The sequence below is a fragment of the Strigops habroptila genome, chromosome 11, assembly GCF_004027225.2.
Source record: "Strigops habroptila isolate Jane chromosome 11, bStrHab1.2.pri, whole genome shotgun sequence".
Lineage (NCBI taxonomy): Eukaryota > Metazoa > Chordata > Aves > Psittaciformes > Psittacidae > Strigops > Strigops habroptila.
The window spans coordinates 36,608,276-36,623,939 of NC_046360.1; the positions used below are offsets into that span (position 1 = coordinate 36,608,276).

The 15,664-nt window shown below is 44.7% G+C and overlaps 1 long non-coding RNA gene across 2 annotated transcripts; it reads left to right on the forward strand.

The window, feature by feature from the left end:
• Positions 1–87: 87 nt before the first annotated feature.
• LOC115614548 lies at positions 88–13,962 on the forward strand. 2 transcript variants are annotated; one of them, XR_003993750.1, is made up of 2 exons: positions 88–347; positions 12,718–13,962. It is a non-coding gene; the product is annotated as an uncharacterized LOC115614548 (long non-coding RNA). The 2 variants fall into 2 exon arrangements; XR_003993751.1 differs by having other exon boundaries at positions 268–347; positions 12,288–13,962.
• The last annotated feature ends 1,702 nt before the right edge of the window (positions 13,963–15,664 follow it).

Sequence of the window (15,664 nt, forward strand, 5' to 3'; positions counted from 1 at the left end):
TAGGCCATACATATGTGAGCATGGCTACACAGAGATAAAACACCTCGGCTCCAGGAGGCTGGTAATGGCAAGTTGTTTTCATTGCTTACATCATCTAAATATCTATATATGGGCTGTTACTGGAAATCATGTGGCTTCCTGCAGTTCAGCTTCCCTGCTTGTAAACATGTGCCACAATTTCACTTTCTTATTGCCGGAAACGAAAGGCCGGGGACTTCTTGGTAAATTCTGCTCTTAAAAATAAGTTATAGTTATGAAAATATTTTTCTTAACTTATGCTAATCTTCTACAACTGCACTATTCAGCCATACCCTTCCTGTACAAAGCTTGGAATCGCTGGCATGAAGGTATGAAAGTTCCTACATTTCATTATTTATTATAGAATCACAGAGTGGTTTGGGTTGGAAGGGACCTTAAAGCTTGTTCAGTTCCAACCCCTGCCACGGGCAGGGACACCTTCCACTAGAGCAGGTTGCTCCAAGCCCCTGTGTCCAACCTGGCCTTGAACACTGCCAGGGATGGGGCAGCCACAGCTTCTCTGGGCACCCTGTGCCAGCGCCTCAGCACCCTCACAGGGAAGAAGAGCTTCTTCCATGGATCTGCCCCGCTCCAGCACTGACCCAGCTGCAGAAGAACAATCTCTAGGCAGCATTATGTGTTTGCATAAACTAAGAAATGACGGCAATATACAGGGAAGAGAAGAAGGGAGATGAGGAAAGCAACAAACGAGATGACGCAAATTACGACAAGTTCTTTCAAGCTTGATAAGGCCTTATCCTGCTATCCTTCCTGATAAACTAAAATGAATCCCACTTAATTCCAGTGCCATTCATATCCAGACTCATGTGCATGTCTGGCTGTCTCTAGGATATACATTAGGAAACTAATCAAATGCACCTGATAGCATCAGCCAGATAAGGTGGCTGATGTTCCTGCTACAGCCCAAAATGTTGTAAAATACAAATAAGGTTTTGTGTTAAGATGACTCAGAAATAGCATCAACTGGCCACTGGTATGGCCCTGGGCTGTTTGCTTCAAATACTATCTTGGTAACAAACTCGTATGTCACAGCCACATACACAAATCCATGCATAATGAGATTAGAGGTCACAGCTCCTTAGGAGAAGCCCTGTTAACATGGAAACACAAAGTAAGTCTGTCTACAAACAGAAAACATAATCCAAAGGTGCTTTATTAAGTGAATTGATCTGTTTCCACAACTTTGCTCTGTAATAGCCTGCAGCAAGAACCTGTAACAGTTTATTTTAAGGGTGCCATCACAGATATGAGCTCTATAATCAGCAGTAACAGGAAGAATGAAAAATAGGAATAGTTAGACTCCATAAGGGAGTTAAAAATTCCCGCTAGTCCTCTGGAAAATTACCCTGCAAAGAGGATGCCATACACCTTGAGACGTTTACAGGTAGTATCACATAATAACCCAAACAAATATAACAGAAATAGAATGGAGATTAAGTGTGCCGAAGGAGATAGACTGGGTCAGCTCTAAGGCTGTACTATTGCTGTACTAAAGCCACCAGTCACTTGAGTCATGACCCAAGCTGGGCATGAATATCCCATAACAGGTCCCTAGACCTTTCCTTTACCTTGCACATGTGATAACTATGACAGTCTCAAGCATTATGATGAGATCTCTACTTTCTTTCCCATGGGTTATTTTGCACACTGAAAAAGGGTATTTGGGGAAGATGTCTGAGAAGGTCAAGTCACATGTTTTGATGTGAGAAACCAGCCTTGCTTAAATGAGGTATTCTGAGTTCAGCATTAAACAAGAGTTATCAGTTTCTTGAAAGAAAACACAGAGTGCTTTGGAAGTTAAAACCAACTTCCACATGATCGGAGCAGAACCCTCATGCTTGATTTCTGTGCATTTGACATGGAATACAGAAACCTTTGAGGTAGAGTTGAGCATGTTTCAATGGCTTCCAAATAGCCTGAAGGGCAGCTCCAAAACTAAAGGTAATTATGAAACTAAAACCATGAATTTCTCAAACCAAAGGCTTGGTTTAAACCCTGAAAAGAAACTTGTGGAGACTGGTCCATGCTAGATCACCAGAATTAGGTATATGCGCTGGTTCTGCACCAATCTGGTCATGTCTGAAAGCACATCTGTGAACAATCTCTATGGCTTGCACTAAAGAGAGGCACATTTAAAAGCTTTAACTGAGTCTTACCTACAAATTCAGCCTGGACCATCCTGCAAAATTAGGTGCCATCAAGAGCAAAGTTCCCAGGGCCCATGACAGAGAGGCCTGAAGTTTAGGCATCACTTGCTTGACCAATCAGCTGCTATTTCAAATAGCTGTACAGGCTTAGCATAAGTTCATTTAGTCTTAAAAAGGTTCACGGAGTCTTTATCTTGCTAGAAACAAGCAGAAGGTTTCCTTGCTCACAAGTCCCTCAGTCTGCCTCACCGGTGGGTTTAAGGCTCCAGAAACCCTGCCTCTCCTTGCTCTCGGGGTCTTACACCACCATCTCCTGGCTTCCCTTCTCTCTAGCATCTATGGGTCAATATTTTAGTCCCTGTAACAGCAATTACGGCAAACAGGCAATTTGGTTCTTCCTTGCCCTGTGGTCAGTGATGGCTCGCAGCACCTTGCTCAGCACTGGAGCAGGACCAGTCCCTCCATCCCTGAGCCTGAAAGACAGCACCCAGGAAACCCACTGGCTGAAAACCCCTCCCTGCCTGTGAATACCTCTCAACATAACACTATTAAATAAATATCACACAATGGTGTTGACTTTCCCTCTGCGTTGTACCTAGCACGTAGCCACAGCCAGGTATTGCACCACACACACCTTAATGTTTGCTTTTCAATGAAGGGCTGTGTTGGCTTGTCAACCTCCAGGCCCATTTCTCACCCCAAATTGAACCTGTGCTATTGCTGTACTCCCTCCTAATTGCCCAGAATCTACTGCTTGTCTCCTCCACGCCCTGGGACTGTTTAAGATACCCATTTCATGGTGCTGATGCTCCTCTTGGACTGATGCTAGTTTGGTAATGTAAAAGCCCACCTGACTTAGCAGGACTCTGTTTATTTTCTGTGATTTCCAGAGGAGAGTTCAACAGGTTTCCACAAACTTTAGCTGTACACACCTTACCCTGGCCACATATTAATTCCACCACAACCTAGGTTAGCTTCCACACGACAGTATCCAGCTCAGCACTAGGGGCTTCTCACAGAAAGGGAGTTCAAGCATGTCCCCCTAACCTCTTGGGAGAGAAATTTAACCTTCCAACTTTGACTCTAAAACTTCATTACAACCTTAAAAAGCCTCCATTTCTTCCCATCGGCACTGTTGAATCTTTGTTTTGCTTGGCAGATCCTGTTTTCCACAGACCTCCCTCTCGTCCCCTTCTCCTTGTCCCATACCCTTCCCTCTGGAGCTTTCCTTGCTCCCATCTCCCTCATCATCCTGGGCTCCTTTCCAGAGAGCTACTTTTAAAACCACAGCAGTATGCTATAAACAGGCCAGCCCTGTCAGCTTTAAATCCCACTTGAGTTACTGTTTCCGAGGCAGGAGAGGGGAAAAAGGGTATTCCAAGGGGACCCCTGTGACGTGACCATCCATCTGCCTTCATCGGCAGTTCCCAAGCTCGACGGCTCGCAAGCTCATTTCCAGGCTCGTGACCTCCCTTCCATCAGCGCTCCTCAGGGTTGTGACCCCAACTTTGGAAACGTCTCATCTGGATCAGTCAAAAGTGACGCCTCAGGAGTGATTTCCAGTCAGTGCCATGTTTGTTTATGCTCCTGAATGCTGTGATTACCCTGAAGTTCAGGTTTAAACTTGTCTCTTTGCTTGTTTGTAAGTCTGGAAAGAATTTCTGGGTGTCACTCAGCCAGCAGATAGTGAACTCCGTCACTTTTGACTGTTCTGGTTAGGACATTTATAACCCAACTGACCTGGTATGGCATTAAGCACTTGGCTGCAGAGTTCAGCTGTGCCTGGATGAAGCAGGGATTTTCTGCAGTCTGGAAACATCATTGTTGTCTCTACTTGCACATCACAATCATTCAAATATAATAGTTACTAACTCAAATCACTCCTTACAAGTAATATAGCTTTATCTACCACACCATGCACCCTCAACTGCCTCCCACACACGTGCAATTGCATGAACCCTCATAGCCACTGTTCTGCACATCATGGTCATTAAGCACATGTGGTTAGTGGAGATTTTAACATTCAGATGTCAACTCTGCTTTGTCATCTTTGCTCACTCGTAAGAGGGAAAACAACAGCAAAGTGGTTTGAACAGATCTTGGAAACCCACTGCTAAAAGTGCTAAACTTCCACAACATCAGCAATTTGGATGTGCTGCGGCTAGTAGTGCTTTGGAATTTCCCTGGAATTAAGATAATTGTGAGTTTTTCAGCTACCTGTTTCTCCTATTTTCACAGCACATCCCTGCTCAGCCTACACGTCTCTGTAGACATGGTTCTGCTCCTGCATTAAAGACCAGTTCCATTAGCTTTGCTGCGCACAGACTCTCTCTCCCCTGGTACTCTCTAAGCCTAAAGCAGTTGTTTGACTTTCTTTGACCTCAGTATATTTCAATGTTACTGTTTTTCAATTTAAACAGCCAAGAGATATCTGCCTAGACACACCAGCCTGGAATCTGGGGAATGTAAAGTGGAAGCTTAGCAGTAGCTGCAGCACCTGGGATCAGCCAGCCTTGGGAAAACACAGAATAGAAATCTGGAGTCTAAGGGTATGAAAGGACCCACCACCACCGATGCAGCCGAGAGGGCTCAAGTTGTTGAAGACTAATAGAGGAGACAGAGAGGAGAAAGCCATTTGGGGTCTGTGGCTTTGCACCACTCGGGCACGTGTGAGTACACGAGGCAGGGGGGTACAACCCCTTTTTGCAATTATTCAGTCTCCACACGAGGTTTAAGCACCTGACTTTGGTCGCTGCCAGTAAAAGAGATTAGGCTGAAAACGTTTCAGCATGAAAGGCAATCACTGAAGCCAACATCAGGGCTTCTGTTGCCCTCAAATATGAGGGCAAAGCCCCACGGCCTGGTAGTGCAGGCCAGCAGAGGAGGAAAACGAAGTCAGGCTTTGTTAGAGTGAAGCTTGGTGAGCGCCAGAGCATGTCATCAGGAAGGAGAAGCTCCTGTTTGAGCCTGTAGTGATTTGCATGAGAGCATCACTTGTTTGCCACTGTAAAGCACTTCGAGGAGGGCTGCTGATGATCCCCACTGAATTACAGGTGGGTTTCTCTTTCTTCCTGCCTTTTGTTGATACTCTGTCCTTCTAAGAGTGCACCAAGGTCAGGTTTCCTTTCTGCCTTCTCTTGTGCCAATATGACATGGAAAGCTAGTGGAGATATCAAAGTCATCAGGCTCCAGAAGCTGGCATAGAGTAGAACACACTCTGGAAAATCTCTGCCTGAGACTGCTCCAGTTTCAAGCAGGGGGATCAGATGGACAGGAGATTTCAGGCTTGTGGGACACTGTCTGGTTGTGGTTGGATTTGGCCTTCTTTTTTTAAATATATATATTTGGATTTGCTTCAATTAAGATGGAATTAAAAACTATGCCAGAGAGGATGGAGCACTGGACAGATCCCAGATCCACAGATGCTAATCCAACCTCATGGCTAGAAAACATGTGTCTTCATGAATAGTGTTCTGCACAGAGGAAAAACTGTACTGTTAAATGGAAAAGAGATACTGAAATCAAAATAATCTTGTCATCCTGGTAGTACACATTGCAGAAGGACTGGTGGTCCCCAGCTCTGCATAGGCTAGATTGAACCTAGTAAAGAAAGAAAAGAAAAAGCAGGTGCACAACTGCAAAGATAAACCCTCCTTTTGAAGAAAATGCCCACTGTCAAAGGTTCATGGCTGAAAAACTAATTGCATTCTAGCCATTAGAGCTACATGGTGTCTGCATTACCAGGTTAGACTCCCCTTTGATTTATCAAACACACAGGCTCTTGTTCCCATGGTGTATGGAGCACACTTTGAAGTGCCTACTTCATATCAGGATGAAGTTCTTATGTACAGGTGCAACATTTGTAAAACATCCAAGAAAATACAATGGGGCCTTTTAAAAGAGACTCCCCCAGCTTGGAACAGAGGTTCTTGTCTTGAAGATTACAAGACCATTCAGCTAAAGTTTGGGCTGATCCAAAGAAACCAAACAGCACATGAAAGTGTTGGAAGGTGGTAGATTCAGTCTCATCAAAGATTGATCAAAGACATTGAAGGTTTTTTTCTGGTAGCAAGGTCAGATGCTTTATTAATCCAATAGAATACGACACTGGCAAATATGCTGTAGAAAAAGGTCAAGGGAGTGGAGTTCAGCTAGATCTCTATCATAGCTTTCAAAGGCACATATAATCATAGTGGTTCATGTCATTAAATGTCCACACGGCTCTCCTACCACTGCACAGACAAGACTTCAGCAGATATCCCCAATGTATATGTTTTAGACTCCAGGGTGCTAAAAGGCCTTCCCTAAACAAGAGTAATTTGAGGAGCAAGGGAGGTTGGGAAGGTGGGTAGAAGATGAGACTGCTTTTGAAGAAAGAGAAGCCTTCCATGCAGCCACGTAGCAGCCACAAAGCGAGGGATGAAGAGCAAGTCTAAAGTGAGCTCTGCTGGCTGCTGACAGCCCTCCCAGAGGAATGAGAGTTGGCTCCCACTGCCAAGGGCTGTACACAAAGTGATGCTAAGGGATGCTCGATTTGTTACTAGGAAGATAATCATGTTTGCTCATTTTACTCATACAGCAGTTCTGAATCGATGCCCATTAACCATGTAAACTATAGAGGGGGGTAAAACCAGCTGGTGAAACAATCCTGCAGAGTGGCAAGGGAATTCACTAAAAATCTGCAATTCTGAGTAAGAATAACTGTCAGAAAGTTCCCATGTGATCCTGAACCTGTCAAGGGGAAAGGATCTGAATAAATTAAGATCTTACTTGTGAAACTGAAAAATCCATCTAGTCCTTGAAAGGAGGTGAACACTGAAATAACAACAAGGATGCAAAAGGAATAATTCACCATAGTTTATTACTTCTTGCCCTTCATTGGCATATTATTTCCCAAGAGAAACAGAGACATGGAACATGAGTGCAACTCCACCAATTCTCAAAGAAGCTTAACTTTATTATATGGTAACAGATCATGTCTGAGACACCAAATCTTCAATCCCAAAGATAGAAACATTTAATCCACATCTGGGAAACGACAATGATCCTCCAAACTTGGAGGCTGATGAAATTAAGACAACTTTCTTTGAAGGTGTTGAAAGGCATGAATGCCAAAAGAAGCCCAGGGAACCCGAAACCAGCAGTGCTCAAGACTATACGAATCAACAGAGCAGCCCAGTGATGCTGGGGGTCAAGCAGCCAGGGAAAAAAGCCCCAGAATAGAAGAAAATAGAAGATATCCCAGGCCATGGGTATTTGAACCTGGATATAAACACATTTACATTCAGAGTAGCATTATCCTTGCGTCACACACAAAAGCAGAACCTATTTCTGTGCGCTGCCTTTGAGGAACGCAGCAATATTGCCTTATGACATGACACTCGCTCATGAGATGGGCATTTCTCTAAATTAAGGGCTTTCTAATGCCAGAGAGTCTTTCAGACTGGCTTTTTTTAGTGGATGTTTTAAATAGCTTGCTGCCCAGTGACCTGGAGTCACATGTTTGTGCCATTGATCATTCAGAGACTATTCCACAAATTCTTTGGGAAAATACCCAGACTTGCCTAGATAAATAACTAACAGAGCTCTGCCTGTCATAGAAAACTCCCTTCTCTGTCTGGAACAAACTGAAGACAGGGGGAGATGTTTCCACAGTCAGCATCAGAGCTAAGACTGAGGAGTGAAAGGTGCTCACCTGTAAGCTTGAGCTCCGGGGTTGTTGCCCACAAGCAGAACAGCCAAAATACATGGTCAATGGATTGATGCAAGTAAAGAAAGATAGATGCAAGTAAAGGCATTTACCACATGAGGGTGCAGAATGGGAAACGAAGGCTGGGATTGTATCTGGCCAGTTCAAGAAGCGCATCTCTGCAGAAGAAGCAACAGAGTTTGGTCAGGGGAGGCAGATTGACCACGCACACAGGGACAGACATGGCCAGAGATAAGCCCAAGAGGGTGGCAGGGGCTGGCTGGGCTCAGTCACCTCTTGGGAGGAGCACCAGGGACTGCCTTCAGTCCTGGCTGGTGCCTGCCTGTGCCCTGTGGCACCAGCAATGGGATGTGAGCTGCACTGGTGCGCTTTTAGATCTTACGCTTTATTTACTTCCAGATTTACATGTCACTGGTCTGGGAGCATCAGTGCACCCATGGAAAGGCAGTTCCCCATTCCCAGCTATCCCAGCTGCATTTGCATAGCAAGTACAGAGAAGGGGCCACAGCAGTTTTAGAGGGACAAAGTGATTTCTTCATCCTCTCAGGTCCCTTCCTTTTCGCCGGCATGAACTAGAGCACCTTGACAGCTCTAAGGTGTGCTCTGTTCCCCAGTGGGCCCTGCACTGCCATGCATGTCAATAGGGCCAATTTACAGTGTCCTCACTGGAAGGAGTATATAAAATGGGTTGGTTTTGCCTCTCCTGCCCCCTTTCTACAGCCTCTGAGAGCTGTCAGATCAATATAGGAGAGTAAGTGTAAATAGGCCTGACTCATTCTCTTCGATGCACCTGATGGACTTACAAGAGGATTTAGGCACCCAGAATTCGGCCTCAAAACTGGACTGAAGTTAAAGGGCACAAGCAAGTGGTGCCAACAGCCCTTGCTTCTGGCTGCCCAAATGTGAGAGGATGCAACGGAACGCAGTGAGCTGTAATGCAGGACCAGAAACTGCTGTAAAATTCCTCGCAGGAACAAGAGGTCTATTATATTTATCACGAATTGGCTAAGGAAGGTTAATACCCTGGCATTGACCCTGCCTCAAATGCCCTTAATACCACCATGCTTTGTCCTGTTAAGATTTTACAGCACAAGAGATAACAGGCAGTCGATAACGCCTCCCCACAGCCTCCACCCCACTGCAGCAGGGAAGATAACGCTTCAGCATGAGAACTTGTTCCCCATGTCAGCCTATAACCAGCTTATGCCTGAAGAAAAAGACACTGATCAGCCATTGTGGTCTTTATGCTGGCAGCTGAATAGCCTGCGTGAATATCAACATCATCATAAATCATTCAAGTGCTGAAAGTCATCTTACCGTCAGAAGGAGCTGAATAGCAACCAGTTCTAAATCCTTATGTACATCCATTTACAGCAGCTGAGCTGTGGGAGTACAGACACCTATTTTTCAGCTAGCACGATAATCAAACCATCCCTCATTTAGGGCTGAATTCATTGGCTTTGGTATTAGTCCCAAAGAACAGCTCCAGAAATTGATATGTAATCTCCAACTAAAACCAAGATTAAGCTGAGGCCACCAAACTCCTTTATTCCCCAACACATATTTAAAGTCCCCCAACCAGATTCTGATCTTGGTGTGAATCTGAACATACTGAATTAAGTTTAAAAGCTTTAGACTGATGTTTCTCAGTAGTTCCAGTGTGGCCACAAAGATCAGAGCCTCAATATCTGCACACTAGTACTGTGCAGAACTACCTCCAGACTATTTATAGCTCACACTATATATACACACTGCAGCTTCCAAAAGCATATTTTCTCTTTGGGGAGGACAATGCCTTCAGAAATGTAATAAAAGGCAAAGTTTTGTTTTTAAAAAAATACAAAATCTGCTCAAACCCTTAACCTGGAAGAGTGGCCCCATGCTGCCCATCAGATAATAAGCTTAATTCTTACATCACGCTTTATTTGTAGCTCACTGTGTAGTTAATGATCGCAGCTTATCTAACAGGAGAAATGTGAAACCAGAGGTTTAGAACAATAGAAACAAGGCTGTCACCAGCAGGCTGCCAATGAATCATGTCCCTGCAGTCAAGTTGTCCCAGAAGGTCATTTATAACAGAAACACATCTCTGCCTGAGCTGGCAAAACGCTGAGAAGTGTTTCTCGGTTTTACCTTAATAAACCATGGAGCAGATCAGTTACCAGAACAGCTTCACCTGGTAGTAGTAATGAGTTCTGCTGACTGTAAGAACTAATAGTAAAGGTTACCAAGTGAGCACGCCTGCTTGCTGCTGGGGCTGGGATTCTAGAGGTGGCTTTACCTTCAACCTGAACACAAGGTATCTAAAAATGCAACCTTTGACAAACCTTAAGATAAAAGTGATTTAGAATCATAGAATCAGACTGGTTTGGGTTGATGGGACCTTAAAGCTCATCCAGTTCCAACCCCCTGCCATGGGCTGGGACACTTTCCACTAGAGCAGGTTGATCCAAGCCCCTGTGTCCAACCTGGCCTTGAACACTGCCAGGGATGGGGCAGCCACAGCTTCTCTGGGCACCCTGTGCCAGCGCCTCAGCACCCTCACAGGGAAGAGCTTCTGCCTCAGAGCTCATCTCAATCTCCCCTCTGGCAGGTTAAAGCCATTCCCCTTGTCCTGTCCCTACACGCCCTTCTAAAGTCCCTCTCCAGAAACAGAAAGCAGCGCTCACACTTTCTCTTTCATGTCCAGAGAGAGATGCGGAAAAAGGACATGGAATTAAACCTAAATCATGCACTACCTGTGCCATAAATATGGAAGCTGGTTTTGCTCATACATAATTATTTTAAAGTAACTGCTCTGTCTGCAGCTTAAAGAGAAGAAAATCTCTTGTGCTGCACTTGCAGAAGAGCTCCAGATTATCTGCAGGAGGGAGAAGAACAGATGATGGGGAAGCTATTCTTTTATAAGGATGTCACTGGCACAAACAGCTGGGAGTTGGTGACGTGTTATTTCTATGAGCAGTTGCTCGTGGTTTTTAACAGATAAGAAAGCACCATCTCATTTGCAATTCAGGTGAGGGACATAAGTGGCTCCCTAGCACCACTGGCCCCTGGGCCACGGTTCTTATCATAGCAGAAACATCTGTCACAGCGCGAATGAATTCATTATAAAAGCACATCAAATGTGCAGTTTCAGGATGAGGCAGTAGTTTGCAAAGAAACCAGAAAACACCTATAAGAGCTGGGATGGTCTGTCCCATATTCACCAGTTGGGATGAGGACAAGCACTGGGAAGGGGAGGCGAATAGAGAGAGAAACCTCAGAAATGCCATGATTATAAGTTATCCCTTCTCTAGGATCCAACTGTGTACGAGAATGGGCTTGCTTACAAACGGTCTGGTGGTTCACATGCTGACAGACACGCTGCAAAATGATCACACCAAGACCTCCAGGCTTCAAACAGACCTGACTGTGGTCCAGAGGACTTCACTTGACAAAATACCAGTAGGCTGGAGCGGAAAGGATGCATGGAGAGATGGCCGGGTGGGGTTTCCCATCAGAAGTGCACTTATGGGGGCTCCACTGAACCCATTTAAGGGCAGCTGACTAACGAGATGATAGGAGCTTCCACTTCCAGACTGGGCAAGATATGTCTTTAGTCCATGCTGAAAAGCAGGACAGGTTAAAAACAGCTCACGCACCCATGTTCATCCCTGCTGTAACACTGTACCTGGCACAAATTTAGAACACAGTGATTTGTAATATGGGCCATGTCCGACTCTGGTGGTGTCCTTCAGGGCTGGGTCTAATACCCCTGTGGGCACAAGGGCATTTCTGTGCTCCTCTTTAGCAGGGACAAAGACGATTCAAGGTGACTTTGAAATCCCTCATGCCCAGAAGAGGCCTAGAAATGTCTTGGTAGCTCTGGAAGCAGGCAGCTGGATTGATACCCTCATCTGTGTCCCATTGAGTGACTGCTTCCTGCTGTGCTTTTGGGCTTCTAATACAAAATACAAGAGAAAAATTACTATGTCTTCTGCCCTTGCTGAGAAACCCCTCTGAACTTCAGCTGATGCACAGGGGAACGCTACGGACAGGCCCTGGGCTAAACTTCTTTAGTCATGCACAGCCTGCAGGCACACACTGCCTTTTCTGCCCCAACAAAGACCCCTTTGGTCAGCTTATACGGCTGGTGCTGCAATTGTGGATGAAATGTGAAATGTTTTCCCCTCCAAGGAGTACTAAATCCAGGCATGCAGCTTAAGAAAAAGAAGAAAATACCTATTTTAACTATGCGTCTAATCACAAAACATATATTCTTAAATATGCATGCATCAGCAGAAACAGCGGGTGAGGGTTCCCATTCCAAACAAACAGCAATGTGCACTTTGAGCCCTCATATGAAATGGCAGTAAAAGCCCAACCCAATAATTATTTTCCTTGATTTTCAGCCAGACGAGGCACAAGACAAATAAGTCATCAAGGACAAATAAAAGGAGGTTCATTCATCGCATTCAGGACTGGAATCTTTAATGGTCACCAAATGAACTAAGATAACTAAGTAACCATTGTAAATATTAATCTTTAAAGGAAAACAATACTCCCAACAACAGGAAGCCTGATAAGACATTGGATGTTGCCATCAGTGTTATGGAGTCTCTCTAATTTCCTTAGTTTTTTCTTATGCCTGTAGAGGGATCAGGAAGGGGAACATATGGTATCTCTCAAAGGAAGTAAATTAACATTATTAATAGCTAATGTGGGAGAGGTGAAGCAGTGATTGTTCGTGGTGGTTGTTATTGTGCTTTTGTTGGGGGGAAGCCTGCCTGCTAGTGAGTTTAAGCACTCAAGCCAAGCTCAAAATCTTGTATTTATAAACAGAGATCTGATAACAGTTGCCTCAGCATCCATGATGCTTTGCCAGCGCACGCACGTCGAGCTCATCTGTTGGGGTTTGTCCCAAGACTTGGCTAACACAGACAAGAATTTACAGCACGGTCCCTGTTCCCGAGTAACTCGTTGCATGGACCTTCACATTCTTCTCTGCATTAGTTCAGTTTGAAGCAGAAGGAACAAGGACAGGTAGATCTGCACTTCTGAGGAAGAGGAGCTGTTCAAAGGGCCATTGAGGAGGTGGGTTCTCACACGCGGTGGTCACTGAGGTGGGAAATGTGCTTTTAAGAGAAGAATTTACCTTTCTTAGGCCTCTGCTTTCATCTCTCTCCCATACATACTTACAAGATGGTATTTATTTACTCTAAATAACATTGATACTTAGAGAACCTAAGTTATAAGCTGTGGCTACTTAAGAGACCGGGATCCTGATCCCAGCCTCAGCTCTATTTGTCCCAGAGCACCTGAAATCATAAATGCATTCCTCATTTCCTCAAGACACACTATACTTCCTACTTTCCTCCCAGTCATGAAAGCCTATGGCCATTCCTAGCTGGCCTGGCAGAGGTGGATTTCATGACACCTTTCATGCTGAGACTATCTGCAAAACGAATTTGGCGGATCTTAGTAAAAATGAGAGGACTTGATTAAAATCTCCCAGTGAGCTCAGCAGATAAAAGCAAATCTGGGGGGAATTGTTCAATAAACTCTTTAGAAAGAAGACAGTGGATTTTGCTATAATTAACTCACTGGATCTTAAAATTGAGTAGCCCAGTAAGAAAACCTCATGCTTCAGGGCACATGGTGATTGCTTTATAGAGACAAAGGAATTCCCTCTGCCCTTGAAAACTCGTACTTGAACTGCAAGTTGACAGCTGGATTTTGGCATCTAGGCCTGAAGAGGACAACTTGAACATCTTAAGACGGTTCAGACTTTAGTTTAACTTGGAGAGGTGCAACTGCTCTGTAAGGAAACTGTTTCCCTACCATACAACTCTACTTGAAAAGATAACTCAGTAAACTAAGTTTGTGACTTAAAGCTGGTCTAAAATACCTCTTCCTGAGTGACGATGGGATATTTTATTTCTTAAGAAACTCATCACATTGACCAGAAAGTTCATGAAAGGCTGACAGAGCTGTGCATTGTTTGCTGGCTCTATGGAATTACATGACAAGGATGAATTGTTCTCTGTGCTGAAGCCCGGGTGGTTTATAAGGTTATGAAGTTTTCCACACTGCCAATTTGAGAGCCCTTTAGTATTTCAAGTTGCATAAACTCATAATAAAACTGTTGCTCTTTGGCTCTGAAGAATGGGACTTTCTGCTCAATCAGGACAAGACTGAATTCCAGACATGAAAGGGAGGATGCTTTCATGATGGCTTAGGAGAGGACGTTCCCAAAACATCTGTAACAGTATGAGAAGATAGATGTTTAGCCAGGACAGTTCTACAATCAGCAAGATACTACCTCATAGGAACTCAATGCATCAAGCCAGGCTCTTTAGTGACTGAAATACCTTCTGATAAAGATAACAGATTTGCATATCTTCCTAATCTTAACTACCAATACGATGACATCACCTTGTTGATTTCTACTCATTGCCCTATGGTCACACATTCACTTCTTGTTGTCTGTCCCCAGCTTTCATGTCAGACACCAAGTGTAGTTGGTGGTGGCAGATGAAAACAATTCTGCTCTAAAACCACCACAACCTCCAAAAGAAAAGCAAGTTACAGTGAACTTCCAGGGAAATGCAACATCAAGTCTAAAAGTTTATGTATCTCACAAGGTAGGTAAGGCCCTGCCTTACCCTGGTATCAGTAGGGTCTTGGAGGATTCAAGTCTGCATGAGCAGCGCAGGGCCATGCAAAGGACACACGCATGGTTAACCCCTGCACAAAGCTGTTGCTCACTTCTGACCCACCTTCTACCCGTCTCATGTAATTAATGACACTTTGAGAGCGCTTCATGGAAAGAGTCAGTTGTCTGGGGCTGGCTGTGATTACTCAGTTGTAACTTGGACTCTCCACCCAGGCAGGGGAGCATGGGGAAACAGAGCAGTCCCTCCCCATCACCCCCCTTGGACCTTGGGCCAGGGGGCAGGAGCCATCCCTCTTCCCCCTGTGGCACACGAGAGCAAAGGGCGCACTTGGCTCCTGCCTTGCTCTTGATAGGAGCAAGACATCAAGTGACGGTAACAGGTTACTTGTGGTAAAGCTCAGCAACTTGTTTACTGATCTCTGGAAACAAGGGGGAAGCTGAGGAAGGATTCTGATCCCATCTGTGGCCTGGGCACACACTGCCTCCCAGGGCCACCGCAGGGACGTTGCCTTCGGCCACTCCTCCCTGCACCCCAAGGCAGGGCATGTCTGTAACTGCCACAGGACCATTTATAGGACAAATATTGAGGATAATTAAGGATAATCTGTACTTTAGGTGTCTTACAGACAAGGTCACATACTCTCTTTCCTTGTCAGACATGACAAAGTTAAGCAGCTCCCATGAACAGCAGGTACTTGTTTCTCAGAACAAATAATAATGAAGACCCCTATCTAGATCTTATGGGTTTCCTAGATTTAATCTTCTCAAAACTCAGACAAAACCACTACAGTGAGCACTGCCTTTAAAGAGCCGTAACAATGAACTGCATTACCAGCACCAGTCTCTTGCTGGTATATGTTTTCCTTACTATACCCACATTAGCAAATACAGAGGGGTGCTACAACATCTATGCCCTGAGCTCAGACAATAACATCCTTTCAAATAACTTGGCAAGTCAGGGTAGATCAGATAGTCACATGAAAGCAAAGGAGGAATCTGCCCCAGCAACTTCTGCTATTTTTTTGTGGTCTGCTGATTTCATAATATTTGGTCATAAGATGTTGTTTTTGATATTCACTGATTATCATGACAGGCTTCTTCCTAAATAGCCTT